Source organism: Bombina bombina, chromosome 4 (assembly GCF_027579735.1).
Source record: "Bombina bombina isolate aBomBom1 chromosome 4, aBomBom1.pri, whole genome shotgun sequence".
NCBI classification, from domain to species: domain Eukaryota; kingdom Metazoa; phylum Chordata; class Amphibia; order Anura; family Bombinatoridae; genus Bombina; species Bombina bombina.
Genome location: NC_069502.1, coordinates 45,258,057 through 45,276,678, shown reverse-complemented (window position 1 = coordinate 45,276,678; position 18,622 = coordinate 45,258,057). Strand labels below are relative to the sequence as shown.

Sequence of the window (18,622 nt, the reverse complement as noted above, 5' to 3'; positions counted from 1 at the left end):
ATATATATATATATATATATATATATATATATATTCAAAGGGGTACCGGACAGACCGTTATAAAATACAAAACCTTATAATAATAGACTAATAATAGTATAGTCGTAAATGGTGCAGACCCTATAAGAAATATTTTTACAGCAAACTATAAGAAAAGAAATAGGACATACAATTCAATGAACTATATAGGAGATAGGGAATCAAGCACTCTTTTATAAATGAATCAAAAGATTTAATATCTTAATAATGGAGTTACATCTCTAATCCATATATCACCAATAGTCAAGACATAATATATGTATACCAACACATGACATCAAATTATTTAACCCTGGAGGTGTGCACACCTAGTACAAATAGCACAAAATATGCTAATGGTTTATAAATATTCCAAACACACTATACCCTAGCTGCACATGCTATCCTATATTAGTGAGGGATAGTGTCAGACAGGTCGCGTCGGCGGGATGAAGATGGATCCGGAAGAAAGAATATTGAAGATGCCGCTTGATAGAAGACTTCAGCCGGATGATGGACCTCTTCAGCTCGATGATGGACCTCTTCAGCCCCCGCTTGGATCAAGACTTCAGCCGGATGATGGACCTCTTCAGCCCGATGATGGATCTCTTCAGCCCCCACTTGGGCTTGGATGAAGACTTCGGAGCCTCTTCTGGACGGATCGGTGATACCCGGCGTGGTGAAGATAAGGTAGGGAGATCTTCAGGGGCTTAGTGTTAGGTTTATTTAAGGGGGGTTTGGGTTAGATTAGGGGTATGTGGGTGGTGGGTTGTAATGTTGGGGGGGTATTGTATGTTTTTTTTACAGGCAAAAGAGCAGAATTCTTTGGGGCATGCCCCACAAAAGGCCCTTTTAAGGGCTGGTAAGGTAAAAGAGCTTTTCAATTCTTATTTTAGAATAGGGTAGGGCATTTTTTTTATTTTGGGGGGCTTTGTTATTTTATTAGGGGGATTAAAGTAGGTGTAATTAGCTTAAAATTGTTGTAATATTTTTATAATGTTTGTAAATTATTTTTTTATTTTTTGAAACTTAGTTCTTTTTTATTTTTTGTACTTTAGTTAGTTTATTTAATTGTATTTATTTGTAGGTATTTGTATGTAATTAATTTATTGATAGTGTAGTGTTAGGTGTATTTGTAACTTAGGTTAGGATTTATTTTACAGGTAATTTTGTAATTATTTTAACTAGGTAGCTATTAAATAGTTATTAACTATTTAATAGCTATTGTACCTAGTTAAAATAAATACAAAGTTGCCTGTAAAATAAATATTAATCCTAAAATAGCTACAATATAATTATAATTTATATTGTAGCTATATTAGGGTTTATTTTACAGGTAAGTATTTAGCTTTAAATAGGATTAATTTATTTAATAAGATTTATTTTATTTTGTTAGATTAAAATTATATTTAACTTAGGGGGGTGTTAGTGTTAGGGTTAGACTTAGCTTTAGGGGTTAATACATTTATTATAGTAGCGGTGAGGTCCGGTCAGCAGATTAGGGGTTAATAATTGTAGGTAGGTGACGGCGACGTTGGGGGGGGCAGATTAGGGGTTAATAAATATAATATAGGGGTCGGCGGTGTTAGGGGCAGCAGATTAGGGGTACATAGGGATAATGTAGGTGGCGGCAGTATACGGAGCGGCAGATTAGGGGTTAATAATAAAATGCAGGGGTCAGCGATAGCGGGGGCGGCAGATTAGGGGTTAATAAGTGTAAGGTTAAGGGTGTTTAGACTTGGGGTACATGTTAGGGTGTTAGGTACAGACTTAGGAAGTGTTTCCCCATAGGAAACAATGGGGCTGCGTTAGGAGCTGAACGCTGCTTTTTTGCAGGTGTTAGGTTTTTTTCCAGCTCAAACGGCCCCATTGTTTCCTATGGGGGAATCGTGCACGAGCACGTTTTTGAATCTGGCCGCGCCCGTAAGCACCGCTGGTATTGAGAGTTGCAGTGACGGTAAATTATGCTCTACGCTCCCTTTTTGGAGCCTAACGCAGCCCTTCTGTGAACTCTAAATACCAGCAGTATTTAAAAGGTGCGGAGGAAAAAAAGCATGCATAGCTAACGCACCCCTTTGGCCGCAGAAATCTAGCCGTAAGTTACACAAAAAAATAAACACTAAGTTACAAAAAAGAAATTATCAAAGCTTTAAACTAATTACACCTATTCTAAGGGCCCTATGAAAATAAAAAAGCCCCCCCCAAAATAAAAAAACCCTAGCCTACAATAAACTACAAATGGGCCTTTTGCGGGGCATTGCCCCAAAGTAATCAGCTCTTTTAATATATATAAACAAGGAAATAAAGATATCTCACACCAGCACTCTTAGTCCAATATGTTTTACTTAATAACTGATAGTTTACAATTTCTTAAAACTATCTACTGTGCACAGTGAACAAAACTAATATTAGGCTGACCATAACAGGTTAATACTCCCTATTATCATGCAATGGTAAATTGAAACAAAAAAGTGATGAAAAGGAAATATAATTAGAACATAAAATACTGAGGAGAAATGCTCGCAATCAAAACTACAAATAATGATGAATCATAAAGTTCATGAGATAAAGTTCAGCATAATTATACTTATCGTTGGCCAACGTTCATGCTGTATAGTTGGTGTCCTTCAAATAGCAAGTTATCCCCTGAACCGGTCATCAAATATATATCCACTTAATTTGTAATCCGCCTGTAAATTTTCTTTCCGTAAGAAGCTGTTTCTTCTCTGTAGAAAAGTGATCCTGGAGGGCGCTACGTTCCACAGCCGAAGGCCGGTCGATCCCGGCACACACAAGCCGTGGCGTGTGACGTAAGCGTAGCAATACTTCCTCCCTCTACACTCTACTACCGGCTTTTTTGCTGCTCGACAGAAAGTCCTTCCATAGGAGCTAAACACTGCTTGGCTAGTCGCAGTGATCCAGGCTATTGTGGGCGTTCTCCTCACTCTTGCTCAGATCAAACTGAGCCGTTAGAGCCGACGTACGTTTCACCAATTCTTTGGCTTCATCCGGGCAATTTGTATATTTGTATTTGGTGCCTTCCTCATTTAAAGGGATATTGGTTGCCATTTCCTCCGGAAACTTAGCTGGTGAATATTGGTTCCTGTTCATGAGTATCGTTATTTAACATTTCTTTATAATAAAAGACACTTTGTTTCAATATATTGTTGCGACTTTTTACTGCTAGCAACATAATAATTGCTAAGTGAAATAATTAAGTATCTAAAAAGATACTATTTACCACAATTATAGTAAAAAGCTTAATGCAGAGGCATATTCACTCACAGGGACAGCGACTCCCATCCAGATGTTTTCATACAGATCTATTTATTTATACTCTAAACAGTATTCAGTAAATAATTATTATTTGTACAGCATTATAGAAAATGGCCAAGGTTATTTTCTTCATTCAAACCATACGGCGTCAGGGTTCCCAAATTGAAAATCCACTTACTTTCTCGCTGTAGCAAGATTTTATCTATGTTGCCACCGCGAATACCTAGGTGGACCTTATCAATACCTATTAGTCTAAAACAGTTAGGAGACGAGTTATGATATTCTGTAAAGTGTCTCGCCACACTTGAAGTAATGACATCTTGTTCGATATCCCTTACATGTTCCAATGTGCGATCACGTAGAGCCCTTGTAGTTTTCCCTACATAGTATTGGGGACAATTACATTTTGCTAAATATACTAGGCCCTGCGTCCTACATGTTATTTTAGATCGGATCTTGTACACTTTGCCTTTCCTATCAGAAAAAAAACGTATTTTTTCTATATAGTTGCAAGCTTTGCATTGTTTGCATGGATAACAACCTGGTTCCATGCTCTTCTTGTCCAGCCAGTTTCCCTCCAATGGTGGCCGAACATAATGACTATGGACCAGACTGTCACGTAAATTTGGAGCCCTTCTTGTGGTCATTAAGGGTTCTGGAGTTAAAATTTCGCTTAATTTAGTATCTGACAGGAGAATGTGCCAGTATCTCCGCATAATTTTCCTCAAATCTTCCCAGCTTTCATTATATCTAGATATGAATCTTATTGGTCCACTCTGTCTTTTATTAGATTTCTTAGTTTTAACATTGAAAATACTTTCTTCCTGTGTTCGTTTATATTGACGTTGGTATGCTGTACTTATCATTTTTTTAGGATACCCCCTCTCTTTAAAACGTTTAGTTAGCTCCTGTGATTCATTCATAAACTCCTCATCTGTTGTACAATTCCTCCGTGCCCTAAAAAACTGTGATACTGGTATCCCTTTTATTTGATGTTTAGGGTGAAAGCTATCAGCCCTTAACAGGCTATTAGTGGAGGTTTTTTTACGATAAACTTTAGTAGTCAGAATACCCTGATGGGACATGACTGTTACATCCAAAAAATTAATGGAGCAAGAGTCAGCTCTTTTACCTGTAAAAAAAAATACAAAAAAACCCCCAACAGTAAAACCCACCACCCACACAACCAACCTCCCAAATAAAATACTAACTTAAAAAGCCTAAGCTCCCCATTGCCCTGAAAAGGGTGTTTGGATGGGCATTGCCCTTAAAAGGGCATTTAGCTCTATTGCAGCCCAAACCCCTAATCTAAAAATAAAACCCACCCAATAAACCCTTAAAAAAATCCCAACACTAACCACAGAAGATTTACTTACAGTTTTGAATATCCGACATCCATTCTCCAAGAGCCGGAGAAGTCTTCATCCAGACGGCATCTTCTATCTTCATCCATCCGGCGCGGAGCGGCTCCATCTGATCCAATCAGCCAATAGAATGCAAGTTCAATCCTATTGGCTGATTGCAACAGCCAATAGGATTTTTTTCTACCTTAATTCCAATTGGCTGATAGAATTTTATCAGCCAATCGGAATCTAAGGGACGCCATCTTGGATTACGTCACTTAAAGGAACCTTCATTCGTCGGAAGGAAGAGGATGCTACGCTTCGGATGTCTTGAAGATGGAGCCGCTCTGCGTCGGATGGATGAAGATAGAAGATGCCGTCTGGATGAAGACTTCTGCCTGTCTGGAGGACCACTTTGCCCGGCTTGGATGAAGACTTCTCCCGGCTTCGTTGAGGACTTCGGCCCTGTTGGATGAAGTCTTCTCCCCGCTTCCTTGAGGATGGATGTCCGGTCTTCAGAACAGGAAGTCGATCTTCAGGGGGTTAGTGTTAGGGTTTTTTAAAGGTGTATTGGGTGGGTTTTATTTTTATGTAAGGGCTTTGGTCCGCAAAAGAGCTAACTGCCCTTTTAAGGGCAATGCCCATCCAAATGCCCTTTTCAGGGCAATGGGGAGCTTAGGTTTTTTTTAGTTAGTATTTTATTTGGGGGGTCGTTTGTGTGGGTGGTGGGTTTTACTGTTGGGGGGGGTTGTTTGTATTTTTCTTTACAGGTAAAAGAGCTGATTACTTTGGGGCAATGCCCTCCAAAAGGCACTTTTAAGGGCTATTGATAGTTTAGTTTAGGCTAGGGGGTTTTATTATTTTGGGGGGGCTTATTTTTATTTTGATAGGGCTATTAGATTAGGTGTAATTAGTTTAAATTTTTGTAATTTGTTTATTATTTTCTGTAATTTAGTGGGTTTTTTTTAACTTTAGCTAATTTAATTTAGGTAATTGTTGTTAATTTAATTAATTTATTTAATTATAGTGTAGTGTTAGTTGTTATTGTAACTTAGGTTAGGTTTTCTTTTACAGGTACTTTTGTATTTATTTTAGCTAGGTAGTTATTTAATAGTTAATAAGTATTTAGTAACTATTCTACCTAGTTAAAATAAATACAAACTTGCCTGTAAAATAAAAATAAACCCTAAGCTAGCTACAATGTAACTATTAGTTATATTGTAGCTAGCTTGGGGTTTATTTTACAGGTAAGTTTTTAGTTTTAAATAGGAATTATTTAGTTATTAATAGTAGGTTTTATTTAGATTTATTTTAATTATATTTAAGTTAGGGGTGTTAGGCTTAGACTTAGGTTTAGGGGTTAATAAATTTAATATAGTGGTGGCGACGTTGGGGATGGCAGATTAGGGGTTAATAAGTATGTCGGTGGCGGCGGTGTAGGGGGTGGCAGATTAGGGGTTAATAACATAATGTAAGTGACGGTGGGCTCCGGGAACAGCAGGATAGGGGTTAATACGTTTATTAGAGTGGCGGTGGGCTCCGGGAGTGGCAGGATAGGGGTTAATACGTTTATTAGAGTGGCGGTGGGCTCCAGGAGCAGCGGTTTAGGGGTTAATAACTTTATTTAGTTGCGGCGGGGTCCGTGAGCAGCGGGATAGGGGTAAAACAGTGTAGTATAGTGTGGGTGTTTGGTGACAGGGTACCAATAAAGCTGGGAAAAAGCCGAAGAGCAGTGAGATCGATGACTGTCAGTTAACATTGTGCCGTACTTGGTGCACGGCTTTTTGACAGCTTTTTTGGTAACTTTGGAGAACGTATTTAGGTTCGCGGCAGTGAAGTTAGGCGATCTTAGGCGAGCATATTGGTGCCGTCGACTGCAAGTAAGTTGACGGCTTGATAAGTAGATGCTCATAGTCTAGACCTTTATTGGGTAATTTTCCGGTAACAACCAAAGGTTATTTGCTTATTCTCACTTTTTAAAATAATTAAACCAATTTGTTTGTTACATGACATATGAAGTAATGTTTGTATAGGATAATCAGAATGATATTTTTTAGCTTTACACATAGCGCTGCATATAGTGCAGTTATATCACACACAGTCCGTGTCTTGTTTTTCAGCTATAAGCTAAATCTAGTTAATAGTTTGTACAAATGTGCTTGACGTTTGCAAGTTCTGATGCTTTGTGGCTTTGTAAACAGCTGCAGTACGTGTTAGAAACATGTTTTTTCCTGTTCCTGCTATACAGTCACTTTGCAGAATGCAAATGATTAAAGGGACATAATACTCATACGCTAAATCACTTGAAACTGATGCAGTATAACTGTAAAAAGCTGACAGGAAAATATCACCTGAGCATCTCTATGTAAAAAAGGAAGATATTTTACCTCACAATCTCCTCAGCTCAGCAGAGTAAGTTCTGTGTAAAATGTTATACTCAGCTGCTCCCAGCTGCAGGTAAAAAAAATTTAAAAAATGAAGAAATGAACAGCAGCCAATCAGCATCAGCAGTGCTGAGGTCATGAACTCTTACTGTGATCTCATGAGATTTGACTTAACTCTCATGAGATTTCATAGTAAGCTTCCTTTACCTGATTGGTGAAATAATATGAGAGTGCACGATGCTAGTCCCTTCAGATGTCCCAGGACAAACACACTAAAAAGCTGCTTAGAAATCCTTTACAATGGGAGGTGGCTACTGAGGAACTTTTGAGGTAAAATATCTTTCTTTTTTACATAGAGATGTTCAGGTGATATTTTCTAGTCAGCTTTTTACAGCTATGCTGCATCACTTTCAAGTGTTTAAACATTTGGGTATTATGGCCCTTTAATTGAATTGATTTCCAGACATGACTGAAACACTGATTGGGGTTAAACATGTATAGATTGTAAGAAGTAACCCTGTATGTCTGTGGTCGTACAGATGTGCTTCTAGTAAAGTTATTACCGTTTCATCTGCATACGTACATAATTCATCTGCATACGTACATATGCTGTGAGTTCCCCGTGCACCAGTATTCAAACACCACACCTTCTTAGAGAGTCATTAGTGGCTTATCTGACACAATACACACTACCTGCAGCTCTGTGAGCATGCATGGTGTGTGAATCCCGATTCTCTAGTCACATGTAGCATATGTACGTATGCCCCTGAAAGGGTAATAACTTTTACTAGAACTAATTTGGCTATTTTGAGTATAGTGCAAAAATGCTTCCATTTAATGCGTCTTTTAAAGTTAGCCTTGCTATCCTTTAAGCAGATATCTTTCAGTTACTTCACCTGTCGCCTGAATTCATTGTTTTCTTTACTGTGATTTTGTGGGATTTTGACCATCATTTCTTAAATTGAGGAGGGGAATAAAGTGATTGTGCTGCACATGCGAGATGCAAGCTCCCTTGCAAGTCCTGGGACTAGCACCCTGATTGGTTGTGATGTGTCCATTTAGGAAATTTTGTGGTAGCATTTGTTAGAAACGGAGGAAAGTTTAGGTAAAATATTATCTTCTTTACACAAATGTTCAGATGATATTTTCTAGTCAGCTATTTACTGCTATGCTGCAGCATTTAAAGCTGTTTAGCATATGGGTAACATAGTAACATACCCCTTTAAATACAGTGAAAAGTCTTCACTGTGAAGTGAAAATCACCTTAACGGGATTACACTATATATATTTTTTTTCTTTTGAAAGTTAAAATGGAGGAATTGGAAGATCCAACTGAATCATTTTGCTACTTATATATTTATTTTAATATGTATCACATTTATTATTACATGTATTTTGATTTTCCTGTTATTTTACTTGCTTGTTATTGAAATTATGTTTGTGCATATGGGAGAGAGTGATGTTACATACACTGTGTGCTTCACTGTGCATAACCTATACCTGTGTTATCATTTATCCCAACAATTATTATTATGTTTCAATGCTAGGTTTGGTGCATAGTTGCGTCTTATATGCTAAAATAAATAGTAGTTACGTTTACTACGTTAATGCAAACATTAAGTATGTCTCACACTGTTAAAAGGATAGAACAGTCAACATTGATGTGTGGGTTTCTTTGGCGGCATATGCACATATGTTGTGAGGACCTGTGCAGCGGTGGTGGTGTGTATTGTCTGTAAAGGCGTAATATGTGTCATACAAGTCACTGCTGACTATCTGCAAACGTGGTATTGTTTGAATACTGGTTCACGGGCACTCACAGCATATGTGTGTATGCCACAGAAAAACTCTAATATCTTTTTCTAGATGCATTTTTTTATGCTTTTATTAAAAATTGGAATGCAGCCATGCACATTTTAATGATGACGTTCCTATCCTTTTAAGCTGTTGCCATATACTTTAATAGTTCTTTACAAAATGTATACAGCAATTTTCTTTATAGTTTTTAGTTTTTTATTCATCATGTTGTTGGGTAAAGGCCTCACTCACACAGTTAGGGTCTCCTTTATTTCTATGACATCTATAATACTGGCTTCAGAAACTAAAGGATTATGTGCTTTATGCATATTGGGCCAGGTTACGAGCCGCTCGCTAACAGCGCCTATTTGCCCTTGTCAGAAGTAGTGCACGTATTACAAGTTGAAAGTAAACATGTTCGATTGAGAAGAATTTAACGCACACGCCAGGTTAGCACGACTTTAGAGCTCTGGTTAACTGTTACGCTCAAATAAAAAGTTGCACAAAAAACCATCAAAAATACATTTAAAAGTACAGTTACTCTCATAATAACACTGTCTTATAAAGAATATTTTTTTTAAAAATGCAATAAAAAGTTATAGGCGCTCAAAGATATGAGATCTCTGGTGTTAGAAAAAAGGCTACAAAGGGCCTTAACTTAGAGATACATACACATGTCTAAATATGTATATGCATGTGTGTGTATATATATATATATATATTTATTTATAATGTCTAAATATGTATATGTATGTGTGTATATATAAATAAATATATATATATATATATATAAATAAAATGTCTAAATATGTATGTGTGTGTGCGCGATATATATATATATATATATATATATATTTATAATGTCTAAATATGTATATGTATGTATGTGCTTTATTGTATATGCACTGTCCATATTCCACGTTCCAATATTCTTCAATTACAGGAACAGGATAATGTTATTTTTATTCTAAAATATGTGTGTGTGTGTGTATGTATGTATGTATGTATGTGTGTGTATATATATATATATATATATATATATAACACAAAGAAAGTCCTGCACTCACTTACAAGCTCTCAGCTAAGATTTAAAAGCAAAAATGGAACGGTTAGTTACCGCATATGGCCAAATGGGACAAGCCCAGGTACCACGTCGAGGTCCTTTCCAATACCTGGGACCCTAAAACAGCCACACAATGCATGCTCTCAAATCCAAACAAACTGGGAACAAGGGAAGGGTGCACAGGCTTATGTAATCACTCTAGACATATACAAAACAAGGAAGGGGACTGAATTAGGTAAACTATATGACAGAAAACAAAAATTACTCTGTCATAAGCAGTCCTTATTTCAAGATCTTCAACAGGTTACATCCGAAACCAAAGCAATGGAAATAGAAATAGATTACTTCTACAGGAAACAACAACAATATAATCTGGACACGGACCCCACCAAGGAATATTCAGCTAAACTCACAAAACTTATCAAAACATTTCCTAAACACATACAGCAAGAATTAGAAAATCTGGTACCTTCCAATCCTCAGATGGGTACCTTCTACATGCTGCCCAAAATCCACAAGCCAGGAAACCCAGGACGCCCCATCATAACAGGTATGGGAACACTCACTGAACAAATATCTGGCCTAATAGAAAACATTCTTAAGCCTCTTGTTATTAAGACTGATAGCTTTATACAGGACACTACAGACTTTGTTAATAAACTTAACCAGATAAATGAACTACCTAGAAACACTATACTAGTTACTATGGATGTGGAATCCTTATACAGCAACATCCTGCATAAGGATGGTATTGAGGCCTGCAGTAAATTTCTCTCATCCCACCAACCTACACACAAATATGATAGTGCAACTATTGCCCAGCTTATAGAATTCATACTCACACACAACTATTTCAGTTGTATTACCTACATATGACAGGGACAGCGATGGGCACAAAAATGTCACCCCAATACGCCAATCTTTTCATGGCGTACCTAGAATACAGATTCTTATGTACTCAGCCCCACAAACCTTATACATATTAACGTTACATCGATGATATTTTCATAATATGGACAGAAGGAGAAGAAAGCCTCTTAGATTTCCACAAATCATTTAATTTATTTCACCCGTCAATAAATCTTAAAATGGACTTTTCAAATCATAGTGTGAACTTCTTGGACTGCACAATAACTGTCACCACTGGCATCCTTCATTCATCTATATACAGAAAACCCACAGACAGGTACAGCTACCTCCACAATTCCAGCTTCCATCCCAATCACACCAAACAAGGTATCATCTACAGGCACAGCCAAGCTATCAGATATCACAGCATTTGCTCTGACACAAAAGACAGCGATCAGCACCTGAGTACACTGTCAGAGTCATTTAGGCAAAAGGGCTACAAGGAAAGGACAATATCTAAAAAAATCAAATCTGCCCTAAAAACACCACGGGAAAGGCTTCTACAATACAAAGAAAAGGAAAACAAAACAAGAACCCCTCTAGTAGTCACTTACAACCCTACTCTGGAAGGAGTACGCAAAATTATTAAAGAGCTACAACCACTAATTTCAGAGGACCCCACACTCAAAAAAATATTTCCTGAACCCCCCATACTAGCATTCAAACAACCGCCTAACATGAGACAGAGATTGGTCCGCAGCATATTAACCACAGAACAGAAGCTTACACAGAATGGCACTGCACGATGCAACAAATCACTTTGCAAACTGTGTCAACATATATGTGACAACAACACAGCCAGATACAACAACGCGTCATATAATATTAAAGGATCCTATTCGTGCTCATCTGCTAATGTGGTGTACATGATACAGTGTACAGCGTGTGACAGAGGTTGCTACATTGGAGAAACTGGCCCAAAGCTGCATCTCAGAATGAATCTACACAGACACTCGATCAAAAACCACAAGGAAAATGAATATTGTACCCCTGTTGGTCATCACTTCACCCAGACTGGTCACTCCATCCTTAACGTCAGGATTAAAATTCTTAAAGGGAATTTCAAAGACTCATGAACGAAAGACGTTTGAGATGAAAATGATCACACATTTCAATACCAGAAATGAAGGACTTAATGTAGACTCTGATTTTCTCACACACTACCATAACGTTCTATAATCTCTCATCTTATTGCCCTATATTGGTTTCTTTTTCCTTTTGTTTTTCCTCTCATCTGGCCTATTTACTCTCCTCTGTTTATTTATTCTTTCTGGCTATTCTCAGCTATTTTCTCCTTCAGACACATTCTCTGCTTTTATGACACCCCTCTAACCCCCTCCCTCCCTTCCATTTGTTGTATGTGATGTGTATCTATATCAGAATGATTAGTATTAGTATTGCTTCAGACCTGAGGAAGAGAGGAAAACTCCCGAAAGCTTGTCTTTGAAATATTATTAGTCCAATAAATAAGGTATCACTGCATACTGCAATACTTTGTTTTTTGAGCATCTTATATATATATATATAGAGAGAGAGAGAGAGAGAGAGAGAGATTCATTCCTCAGCGCTTCCAGGAGACGTTCCACATGTGCATATATAGGTGCAAAAGAAATAAATGTATCTCCAATGAGTAAAATAGTTTGGTCAACAGAAAAAAAGGTGTAGTTAGCTCACCTGTTAGATCACAGGGTCCAGTGATCAGCGTCGTGTACCTTTCATGGTTTAGCTATACAGGAATAACTTATCTTCCCATAAGTAAATTAAATGTTTAAATGCCCAGATAGTCTAATATTTAGACTGAAAAAGGAATTGTAGGAATACCCCTCTGTTTCCACTCCGTATGATTGGACAGAGGGTGGATAGAGAGGGGGTTTTCCACTTTATTATGAGCTGTATATCCGTGTGGATAAAAGTATGTGAAACCAGAAAAATTAAAAAACTTCCTTTATTTAGAAAATATTAAAAGATATATATGATAGTTGATGAGACCAAATAAATGTGTGAAATATAATATATAATGTATAAAATATATTGATTAAAAAAAGGGTATAATATAAAAATGGTGGGTGTAAAAAAGGGTATTACAATTTGTTTAAAAAATCTGATAGTATAAAAATACAAAGCTATTTAATACATCTAAAGTCGGACTGAAGGAAATGCTGGTAGTAATAAAAATGCAAATCGATTTAATAAATATAAACCTGTTTGGTAATTTAATAAATAAATATATTCATGAGAGTACTAGAGACCACGCCAGGAGAGGGAGAAGCTGCACTCTGTCCTGCTTGGGCCCTGGGGAGTTGGTTTAGTTAAGACCTGGGGACTGACTGGGCAGCTGCAGCCAGTGATGAGTGAGTCACCTGGGGCTTTAGGAGAGACAGAGCACACATACTGCTCCTCATAAGAGCTTTTTTGCTTTATGTCTGACAAAGAATTTACTTACATAGTCTAAACAAGTAGCAGGCATATAGGGTGATCTTTATTATATTTAAAATGAACAGCTATAAAAATTATATTTGTTGTGTGTGTGTGTGTTTGTGAATATGTCTCTGTGTGTTTGTGAATATGTGTGGGTGTCTGTGTGTTAGTGTCTGTCTGTGTGTCTGCATGTATGTGTGCATGCCTGTGTGTGCCTCTGTGTGTGTTAGTGTCTCTCTGTGTGTGTATACCTGTGTTGTTAATGTCTGTCTGGGTGTGTATGCCTGTGTGTGTTAGTGTCTGTCTGTCTATGCCTGTAGGTTAGTGTGTATGACTGTGTGTGTGTCTGTCTGTGTGTCTGTATGCCTGTGTGTGTCTCTGTTTGTGTTAGTGTCTTTGTGTGTGTTAGTGTGTCTCTGTGTGTGTATGCCTGTGTGTAAGTGTCTGTCTATGTGTGTAAATTTAATTTTCTTCTTAAATGGAAAGAGTCCACAGCTGCATTCATTACTTTTGGGAAATAAGAACCTGGCCACCAGGAGGAGGCAAAGACACCCCAGCCAAAGGCTTAAATACTCCTCCCACTCCCCTCATCCCCCATTCATTCTTTGCATTTCGTCCCAGGACGTTGGCAGAGAAGTGTCAGAATTTTTAATTTTTGTTTTTTGTCTCTTATGGAGGGTAGTACTCTTCGGGATGGGACAGAAGTTTTAAGTAGTCCTGTCAGTCTCTCAGTGAGGGCTTGGATGAAAGTTAGAGTCCGGAGGTACAGGGAGAGTCTTTCTGCGAAACCATCCCAACTCATATTAACAGCTCCCCAAGCAATCGGCGTTGTCGAACTTCGCTCCGCTGCCTCCTTTCTTCTCTCAAGTCCATGGCGGAGGCGATGCTACTGTCCGTCACACTTGAAAGGCCATGTTCCCTTCTCACGGCGTAGATTACGGTAAGATTGTTTCATTTTACTTTATTTCTGAATGTACTGTAATATGAATGTTTTCCTGAGAGGCTACCACCTTGCGGGTCTAACCTAACATAAGGGTCTCAGTGAGTCTCTTTTAGTGTCTTGGAATCGAGGGTTAATTTCTCCTGAGGGGGGTTATTAAACAGGGGGGTTTATAATCATGTTTGTTATGGGATTCAACCTGCTTATGTGTGATGTTTATGGGCTCATGGTTTGGAACATTGAAGCCTTTAGAAGTGACGCAACCTTTTGGTTGTGTGCGCTCTTTTGGGACGGTACGGTTCACCTTGTGATCGGGCGTGGTTCCGTTCCGTTTTCCATTTCCGCATTCCTGACCGTGAGGTAAAGGAAATATTCTAGTCCACAGGGGTCTGGTCATAGGAGGTGGTGAGTTCCTGAGCCATTGTGGGTGTCAGGTGCCGTTTTTGTTTTCTTACTTCAGTCCATATATATATATTCTCTATCCAGTTATGGAGGATTCTGATGCTGAGACTGTGCTAATTTCATATTCAGTTACAGAGGATTCTGATACTGAGACTATTTTGATTTCAGATTCTGTGTCCGGTGACGAATCCGGATTGTCCTCATTGGCACATGTCAACCAGTTTTGTTCCGTATGCCATATAAAAGCGCCTTGTTCCTCAGGCTCGGGAAATCAATAGACAGCTGAGCCATCCGCCTCTGGGGGTCCTGTCCTCCAAGAGGCGAGTTCCCTACCTATTCCTACTTCTGCACATGCGGGTAACCCAGTTTATGATTCCTCCTTGTAGGGTGGTGTGTTCCCCCCAGAGGTTGCAGCACGTTTTCACTTCCAAATAATGTTGGCGATTGTTCATCTGCAGAGTCCAGACGTTTATTTGAGAATGTGCTGGTGCCCTATTGTCCCAGGCCTTCCGCCTTGGGGAAGGCCTCTATAGTTCCCCGTGGGAGTAACTGTTCCTAAATGTTGTGCCTTTCATTACAGGATTGCACGCCTTCGTGTATTGTTCAGACATTTTTTTCAGTTATTGAATGACCCTATCGTTACTAGGCATGGGGATTTTCAGTCTGCTAATTCGAGTGGTGCACTTCATTAGTCATGTGGGGATGAGGTAATCTGCTAATTGTCATTTGATTGAGATTTTTCACAGTTTTTGGAAGATAGGGCTCCGTTTGGCTGGTCCTGCGGGTAGGCCTTTGTCTTATTTGGCGTTAACCTCCGGGTTAACCTCCGATGGGATGTCTTTTATTTAGTTTTTGTTTACTTCAGAAACCTTCTAGGATCGATACTCTTTGTTCTTCTTCGGAAGTTGTGTTGGACATGTTAGTCCTATGTTAAAATGTATGTTTCCTTTTTTCCCCTATGAGGGAGATTTTATGCAACCGGCCGGTTAGGACCCTAAGTGCAGGCTGATCCTGTTGGGTCTGTTCCGCCTTTCGGCTGTTCAGACACGTGGCGCTGTTCTGCTTGGCTGGTACGGTAGAAGCGCAGAGTGCTCAGGTTATGATTGGTTTTCCTGTTCAACTAAGCATTCGAGAGGACATGTGGGTCCGGAAGGCGGAAAGGATTCTTTCAGTCCTTATAGATTTCAGTCATAGATGACCAGGTCAGGGGAGTTTTTCCGCTGTGTCATTCTATCTGACATCTGATATCAGCAGAACTTAGTGTTTTTCTCCCCCATGAGGTGGAGGTTTGGAGGGCTTAGCGTCCCGTTGCCGCAATTTGTGCGGTTTGGCCTTCGGTTTTGGGGCTCTGGATTGCCCTTGTGGGCCTGATCCAACAGCTTGTATCAGTATAGGCTGTCTAGCATGTGGAGAGTTTTCAGCTTGAAACCAGTTGCAGCTCTTGACACCTTGCAGGTGTGCACATACGCTATTTATAGTGTATCTATATGCATCTCTTACTCTTGACGTGTAATGTCTGAGTGATGAGACCTTTGGTTCTCTTTCCATTGTTACCAGGTGAGTTGGATATCTTTAGGGATCATTATTGCCGGGTGATGGTTGATCCCTGTGGGGACTTTGCTTAGCTTGGGGTTTCTTGAAGCTGGGAAGGCTTAGCACCTTTCTCTTTCCGGTGTCCTCTGCTGGTGTGAAGGTGATGGGGAGACTAGTTCTGCTAGCAGGGTTTTTTTTTCTGACCTCGAGGTATCCCTTATGTTGTCCTAAAAGCCTTGAGATGTCTCTTCATAGACTTCTAGCCTTGCTCTTTGGAGCGTTGGACTTTTGCTAGGGGTGGTCCCTTCCTTTGATCAGGGTTTTCGAGTGTTTCTCGCTATCCGGATTCTCTGGATATGCATTCATAGCCCTTGTATCTGGCTTTTTGGCCAGTTGGGGTGTTAAGTTCTAGGGTAAGGTTGTATTTATTACTCTTTGCAACAAGGCAGCACATGTAACCTAGTGGTTAGTTGTGTGGCTTTGTGCCTCAAGGATTGTTGGTTCGTCCAGCTGCTGGTGCTGGATGTCCACTTTCTGGTGTGCCTTAGGGTTGCATTCCCTTGATCAGCTTGCCAGTATAACCCGTGGATTCCCTGCTCTACAGGCGAATGGGTTGGCTGTGTCCTTGCTTGGCAGCTACTGGTAGGGGGATCCTTTTTTAGGACAGCTGTGTTGGGGTTTTATCTTCCCATTAGCTGGTGGCTTAGGGCCTTGGAGACTGTTGTTGCCCTTCCAGCCTCATCCCTTTCTTTAGGGGATATTCTCCTGCCTATGGAAATTAAGTCCTTTGTTTTGGGGCTTCTCCTGGTTGGCAGGGGGAAAGGTGGGATTGTTTCGTCCCCCTGGGGTCTTGCTGGCTCCAAGTAAGACTTGTTGGGCCTTTTTGTTTAAATCCTTGGGTCTACGGCCTTGTCGTCTGTCTTCATAGTCGAGTGTACCTGTACTGTGTGGGGATGGCTGTGTTATCCTTATGCTCGTTCCTGTATCAGTTCGGGATTCTTCTGTTACCCTGTTTTGGATCCCTGAAGCTGGGTTGGTCCAGCTGGGTGTGGGTCTAGAGGTCAGGATGGCGGTCTCGAGTTCAGGTCACAGTCTCCTCTGTATGTGTGAGCTTGTTGAGACTATCCTGTTAGCTCAGTCTCCTAGGATTTAGAGTTTCCTTCATCAAGCTGCATTGATTTTTAGAAGAGGATTTACTCTTCCTTCGGGCTCTGAGTGTATACCTTTCAAGTACCCTCCGTGTCATCCTGATATTGGATCTGTGTTCTCAAGTAGGGTTTTTCGCCTGGGTCTGTTACTCACTTTTTTGTGGTTGAGTACTTTAGTATTCTATGTTCAGATGCTGGGTGGATGTTACCTGTAGTTGCATTCCGGTGCTTGCAGGAGGTTGGAGAATAGATTTTTCTGTCTCTTTGCCCGGTCTTACCCCGGTTTTCGCTTGGTATAGGCGTGGCCTCCTTTTCTCTGTTTGGACTTTTTGGGTATTTTATGAGCTGGGCTCACCATGGGAGGTGTTCCTTTTATGGATAAGGGGACCTTTCGGTTTCCTCGGTTCTCCTTTGCCTTGTCCCCTTGGGGGTTTGGCTGGTGTCCCCTTCCTTAGTGTGGGGTGAGTGGTGGGGGAACGTCTGTTGGGCGACGGTGTCTCCTGGAGGACTGTTGGCTCAGTCAAGTCCGTTTTGCGGTCTCTAATTTGGCTCTGGACTAGCTGCGGGTCAGTGTCCTTGGGGCCTTTCCTTTCAATTTTTTCTCGGCTTTGGACGAAGCGGGATTTTTCATTGGGTTGAGGTTCAGGCTTGGTGCCCTCAGTATGGGCCGCCTATTGTACCCTCCCGTATTGGCACTCAGTGTCCTCTATAGCTTGGGTATTGTTTTCCCAAAAGTAATGAATGCAGCTGTGGACTCTTTCCATTTAAGAAGAAAAACATAAATTATGCTTACCTGATAATTTCCTTTTCTTCTGATGGAAAGAGTCCACAGCTCCCCACCCGTGATTTTATGTGGGGCGTCCTTATTATTCTTCTGGCACCTTTCACCCTGATATTTCTTCTACTGTTCCTTGTCCCTCGGCAGAATGACTGGGGGATAAGGGGAGTGGGAGGAGTATTTTAGCTTTTGGCTGGGGTGTCTTTGCCTCCTCCTGGTGGGCAGGTTCTTATTTCCCAAAAGTAATGAATGCAGCTGTGGACTCTTTCCATCAGAAGAAAAGGAAATTATCAGGTAAGCATAATTTATGTTTTCCACAATTTATGTATTGTGAACCCCCATTCAAATAACCCACGAGCCGCCACTGGGTATATAGTATATGTATTTTACATGAAAAGTATTATATATATAAATACTTGAAAGTAGTTGAGGAATGAGATCCGGTGTAAATCCCACAAAATCCGCAACAGTATAAGCCAGCACAAGAGATTCAAAATAACACCTTTAATAGTACAAAGACATAACGTTTCGGCTATACAAGGAGGCCTTGGTCACATTAAATTTAGATCTTAACGCAGTCGGGTTAGCGGACATGAAAAGTTAGTATTCTCAA

General features: G+C 39.8%; 1 protein-coding gene across 1 annotated transcript in view; it reads left to right on the top strand.

Annotated features, from left to right (window-relative positions):
* Positions 1–18,622, top strand: part of ASXL2 (ASXL transcriptional regulator 2) — a 462,065-nt gene that overhangs the window by 99,162 nt on the left and 344,281 nt on the right.